The sequence below is a fragment of the Dendropsophus ebraccatus genome, unplaced genomic scaffold (genome assembly GCF_027789765.1).
Source record: "Dendropsophus ebraccatus isolate aDenEbr1 unplaced genomic scaffold, aDenEbr1.pat pat_scaffold_908_ctg1, whole genome shotgun sequence".
NCBI lineage: Eukaryota > Metazoa > Chordata > Amphibia > Anura > Hylidae > Dendropsophus > Dendropsophus ebraccatus.
The window spans coordinates 57,501-62,500 of record NW_027210508.1 but is presented as its reverse complement, the minus strand read 5'-3'; the positions used below and the strand labels follow the sequence as shown (position 1 = coordinate 62,500).

General features: G+C 51.1%; 11 non-coding genes across 11 annotated transcripts; 7 read left to right on the top strand and 4 right to left on the bottom strand.

Annotated features, from left to right (window-relative positions):
• Positions 1–60: 60 nt before the first annotated feature.
• On the top strand, positions 61–142 carry TRNAL-AAG (transfer RNA leucine (anticodon AAG)). Its single transcript has one exon. It is a non-coding gene; the product is annotated as a tRNA-Leu (tRNA).
• A 275-nt stretch (positions 143–417) lies between these two features.
• On the top strand, positions 418–499 carry TRNAL-UAG (transfer RNA leucine (anticodon UAG)). Its single transcript has one exon. It is a non-coding gene; the product is annotated as a tRNA-Leu (tRNA).
• A 473-nt stretch (positions 500–972) lies between these two features.
• On the bottom strand, positions 973–1,044 carry TRNAQ-CUG (transfer RNA glutamine (anticodon CUG)). The gene has a single exon. It is a non-coding gene; the product is annotated as a tRNA-Gln (tRNA).
• A 212-nt stretch (positions 1,045–1,256) lies between these two features.
• TRNAL-AAG (transfer RNA leucine (anticodon AAG)) lies at positions 1,257–1,338 on the top strand. The gene has a single exon. It is a non-coding gene; the product is annotated as a tRNA-Leu (tRNA).
• Positions 1,339–2,166: 828 nt separating this feature from the next.
• Positions 2,167–2,238, bottom strand: TRNAQ-CUG (transfer RNA glutamine (anticodon CUG)). Its single transcript has one exon. It is a non-coding gene; the product is annotated as a tRNA-Gln (tRNA).
• Positions 2,239–2,450: 212 nt separating this feature from the next.
• TRNAL-AAG (transfer RNA leucine (anticodon AAG)) lies at positions 2,451–2,532 on the top strand. Its single transcript has one exon. It is a non-coding gene; the product is annotated as a tRNA-Leu (tRNA).
• Positions 2,533–2,805: 273 nt separating this feature from the next.
• Positions 2,806–2,888, top strand: TRNAL-UAG (transfer RNA leucine (anticodon UAG)). Its single transcript has one exon. It is a non-coding gene; the product is annotated as a tRNA-Leu (tRNA).
• Positions 2,889–3,361: 473 nt separating this feature from the next.
• TRNAR-UCU (transfer RNA arginine (anticodon UCU)) lies at positions 3,362–3,434 on the bottom strand. Its single transcript has one exon. It is a non-coding gene; the product is annotated as a tRNA-Arg (tRNA).
• A 213-nt stretch (positions 3,435–3,647) lies between these two features.
• On the top strand, positions 3,648–3,730 carry TRNAL-AAG (transfer RNA leucine (anticodon AAG)). Its single transcript has one exon. It is a non-coding gene; the product is annotated as a tRNA-Leu (tRNA).
• An 830-nt stretch (positions 3,731–4,560) lies between these two features.
• TRNAQ-CUG (transfer RNA glutamine (anticodon CUG)) lies at positions 4,561–4,633 on the bottom strand. The gene has a single exon. It is a non-coding gene; the product is annotated as a tRNA-Gln (tRNA).
• A 212-nt stretch (positions 4,634–4,845) lies between these two features.
• Positions 4,846–4,927, top strand: TRNAL-AAG (transfer RNA leucine (anticodon AAG)). Its single transcript has one exon. It is a non-coding gene; the product is annotated as a tRNA-Leu (tRNA).
• Positions 4,928–5,000: the final 73 nt, after the last annotated feature.

Here is a 5,000-nt window from a genome sequence, read left to right as displayed (position 1 = left end):
AATTGCCGGCCGCAGAAAGGACTGAGCCCTGAGAAGACGCAAGGTGCCACGCTTGCAGCAGGTAGCGTGGCCGAGCGGTCTAAGGCGCTGGATTAAGGCTCCAGTCTCTTCGGGGGCGTGGGTTCGAATCCCACCGCTGCCAGAGCATGTTTTTGTTTTCTGTCATATGCTGCTTCAGCCCACTCGCCACGGCCAGAAAATTCGGCCCGGTTTTTCATAGAGCTTTAAAAATCCCAAGCAGGGTCTTTATTTGGTTGACTCCTCCCGTGTGGAGTGTGTGCACACAGTATATGAAGTGAACCTATTTCTGTAGCCACTGCTGAGGAAAGGATTGGGCTGACTTAGCTTCCACAGGGAGTCGCCAGCCACAGAAAGGTCTGAGCCCCGAGGAGGCGCAATGCGCTCAGCCTTGCAGCCGGTAGCGTGGCCGAGCGGTCTAAGGCGCTGGATTTAGGCTCCAGTCTCTTTGGAGGCGTGGGTTCGAATCCCACCGCTGCCAAAGCATGCGTTAGTTAGTTTTTCTGTCACATGCTCCTCCCTATGGATCCCATAACCATTAAGGGTCTTTTACGCGGGCCGATAATCGTCCAGAAAAATCGTTGAATCGTTCGAATTTAAGCAAATCATTTTCTAATGAAAAAGCGTCAAGTATTAAAGGACGAAGTAAAAATGGTTGGTATGTCATTGATCGCCCCTTTTGAGCTGAACTCAAAATCATGGCTTGTCGTCCGCTAAACGAGCGCTTAAACAATTTATCTGTGCGCGTAACAAGACTGTCCAGCAATTTAGACATGGTTCTTCAGGGCAAGTCCAACATCCTTCCTCCACGGTTCCCTGGTCGCATTTTCTCCTGCCCCAGTGGTGTGGCTCTACTTAGGGGGAAAGTGGCCATGTTTTTGTAGCGCTGGATAACCCCTTTAAACCCCCCCTTCCCCCGACCTGCTCTGTCGAGAGAAAGGGAGAAAAGACTTAAGGTCCCACCGAGATTTGAACTCGGATCGCTGGATTCAGAGTCCAGAGTGCTAACCATTACACCATGGAACCCTTGACAGCAAAGAAGCAGAATAATGCCGAACAGTGACATTTAACTGGTTGACCCCCCTCCTGTATGGAGTGTGTGCACACAGTATATGAAGTAAACTAAATTCTGTAGCCACTGCTGAGGAAAGGATCCGGCTGACTCGGCTTCCACGGGGAATTGCCGGCCGCAGAAAGGACTGAGCCCTGAGAAGACGCAAGGTGCCACGCTTGCAGCAGGTAGCGTGGCCGAGCGGTCTAAGGCGCTGGATTAAGGCTCCAGTCTCTTCGGGGGCGTGGGTTCGAATCCCACCGCTGCCAGAGCATGTTTTTGTTTTCTGTCATATGCTGCTTCAGCCCACTCGCCACGGCCAGAAAATTCGGCCCGGTTTTTCATAGAGCTTTAAAAATCCCAAGCAGGGTCTTTATTTGGTTGACTCCTCCCGTGTGGAGTGTGTGCACACAGTATATGAAGTGAACCTATTTCTGTAGCCCACTGCTGAGGAAAGGATTGGGCTGACTTAGCTTCCACAGGGAGTCGCCAGCCACAGAAAGGTCTGAGCCCCGAGGAGGCGCAATGCGCTCAGCCTTGCAGCTGTAGCGTGGCCGAGCGGTCTAAGGCGCTGGATTTAGGCTCCAGGTCTCTTTGGAGGCGTGGGTTCGAATCACACGCTGCCAAAGCATGCATTAGTTTTCTGTCACATGCTCCTCCCTATGGATCCCATAACCATTAAGGGTCTTTACGCGGGCCGATAATCGTCCAGAAAAATCGTTGAATCGTTCGAATTTAAGCAATCATTTTCTAATGAAAAAAGCGTCAAGTATTAAAGGACGAAGTAAAAATGGTTGGTATGTCATTGATCGCCCCTTTTGAGCTGAACTCAAAATCATGGCTTGTCGTCCGCTAAACGAGCGCTTAAACAATTTATCTGTGCGCGTAACAAGACTGTCCCAGCAATTTAGACATGGTTCTTTCAGGGCAAGTCCAACATTCCTTCCTCCACGGTTCCCTGGTCGGCATTTTCTCCTGCCCCAGTGGTGTGGCTCTACTTAGGGGGAAAGTGGCCATGTTTTTGTAGCGCTGGATAACCCCTTTAAACACCCCCTTTCCCCGACCTGCTCTGTCGAGAGAAAGGGAGAAAAGACTTAAGGTCCCACCGAGATTTGAACTCGGATCGCTGGATTCAGAGTCCAGAGTGCTAACCATTACACCATGGAACCCTTGACAGCAAAGAAGCAGAATAATGCCGAAACAGTGACATTTAATGGTTGACCCCCCTCCTGTATGGAGTGTGTGCACACAGTATATGAAGTAAACTAAATTCTGTAGCCACTGCTGAGGAAAGGATCCGGCTGACTCGGCTTCCACGGGGAATTGCCGGCCGCAGAAAGGACTGAGCCCTGAGAAGACGCAAGGTGCCACGCTTGCAGCAGGTAGCGTGGCCGAGCGGTCTAAGGCGCTGGATTAAGGCTCCAGTCTCTTCGGGGGCGTGGGTTCGAATCCCACCGCTGCCAGAGCATGTTTTTGTTTTCTGTCATATGCTGCTTCAGCCCACTCGCCACGGCCAGAAAATTCGGCCCGGTTTTTCATAGAGCTTTAAAAATCCCAAGCAGGGTCTTTATTTGGTTGACTCCTCCCGTGTGGAGTGTGTGCACACAGTATATGAAGTGAACCTATTTCTGTAGCCACTGCTGAGGAAAGGATTGGGCTGACTTAGCTTCCACAGGAGTCGCCAGCCACAGAAAGGTCTGAGCCCCGAGGAGGCGCAATGCGCTCAGCCTTGCAGCGGTAGCGTGGCCCGAGCGGTCTAAGGCGCTGGATTTAGGCTCCAGTCTCTTTGGAGGCGTGGGTTCGAATCCCACCGCTGCCAAAGCATGCGTTAGTTTTTCTGTCACATGCTCCTCCCTATGGATCCCATAACCATTAAGGGTCTTTTACGCGGGCCGATAATCGTCCAGAAAAATCGTTGAATCGTTCGAATTTAAGCAATCATTTTCTAATGAAAAAGCGTCAAGTATTAAAGGACGAAGTAAAAATGGTTGGTATGTCATTGATCGCCCCTTTTGAGCTGAACTCAAAATCATGGCTTGTCGTCCGCTAAACGAGCGCTTAAACAATTTATCTGTGCGCGTAACAAGACTGTCCCAGCAATTTAGACATGGTTCTTTAGGGCAAGTCCAACATTCCTTCCTCCACGGTTCCCTGGTCGGCATTTTCTCCTGCCCCAGTGGTGTGGCTCTACTTAGGGGGAAAGTGGCCATGTTTTTTGTAGCGCTGGATAACCCCTTTTAAACCCCCCTTTCCCCCGACCTGCTCTGTCGAGAGAAAGGGAGAAAAGACTTAAGGTCCCACCGAGATTTGAACTCGGATCGCTGGATTCAGAGGTCCAGAGTGCTAACCATTACACCATGGAACCCTTGACAGCAAAGAAGCAGAATAATGCCGAAACAGTGACATTTAATGGTTGACCCCCCCTCCTGTATGGAGTGTGTGCACACAGTATATGAAGTAAACTAAATTCTGTAGCCACTGCTGAGGAAAGGATCCGGCTGACTCGGCTTCCACGGGGAATTGCCGGCCGCAGAAAGGACTGAGCCCTGAGAAGACGCAAGGTGCCACGCTTGCAGCAGGTAGCGTGGCCCGAGCGGTCTAAGGCGCTGGATTAAGGCTCCAGTCTCTTCGGGGGCGTGGGTTCGAATCCCACCGCTGCCAGAGCATGTTTTTGTTTTCTGTCATATGCTGCTTCAGCCCACTCGCCACGGCCAGAAAATTCGGCCCGGTTTTTCATAGAGCTTTTAAAAATCCCAAGCAGGGTCTTTATTTGGTTGACTCCTCCCGTGTGGAGTGTGTGCACACAGTATATGAAGTGAACCTATTTCTGTAGCCACTGCTGAGGAAAGGATTGGGCTGACTTAGCTTCCACAGGGAGTCGCCAGCCACAGAAAGGTCTGAGCCCCGAGGAGGCGCAATGCGCTCAGCCTTGCAGCCGGTAGCGTGGTCCGAGCGGTCTAAGGCGCTGGATTTAGGCTCCAGTCTCTTTGGAGGCGTGGGTTCGAATCCACCGCTGCCAAAGCATGCATTAGTTTTTCTGTCACATGCCTCCTCCCTATGGATCCCATAACCATTAAGGGTCTTTTACGCGGGCCGATAATCGTCCAGAAAAATCGTTGAATCGTTCGAATTTAAGCAATCATTTTCTAATGAAAAAGCGTCAAGTATTAAAGGACGAAGTAAAAATGGTTGGTATGTCATTGATCGCCCCTTTTGAGCTGAACTCAAAATCATGGCTTGTCGTCCGCTAAACGAGCGCTTAAACAATTTATCTGTGCGCGTAACAAGACTGTCCCAGCAATTTAGACATGGTTCTTCAGGGCAAGTCCAACATTCCTTCCTCCACGGTTCCCTGGTCGGCATTTTCTCCTGCCCCAGTGGTGTGGCTCTACTTAGGGGGAAAGTGGCCATGTTTTTGTAGCGCTGGATAACCCCTTTAAACCCCCCTTTCCCCCGACCTGCTCTGTCGAGAGAAAGGGAGAAAAGACTTAAGGTCCCACCGAGATTTGAACTCGGATCGCTGGGATTCAGAGTCCAGAGTGCTAACCATTACACCATGGAACCCTTGACAGCAAAGAAGCAGAATAATGCCGAAACAGTGACATTTAATGGTTGACCCCCCTCCTGTATGGAGTGTGTGCACACAGTATATGAAGTAAACTAAATTCTGTAGCCACTGCTGAGGAAAGGATCCGGCTGACTCGGCTTCCACGGGGAATTGCCGGCCGCAGAAAGGACTGAGCCCTGAGAAGACGCAAGGTGCCACGCTTGCAGCAGGTAGCGTGGCCGAGCGGTCTAAGGCGCTGGATTAAGGCTCCAGTCTCTTCGGGGGCGTGGGTTCGAATCCCACCGCTGCCAGAGCATGTTTTTTGTTTTCTGTCATATGCTGCTTCAGCCCACTCGCCACGGCCAGAAAATTCGGCCCGGTTTT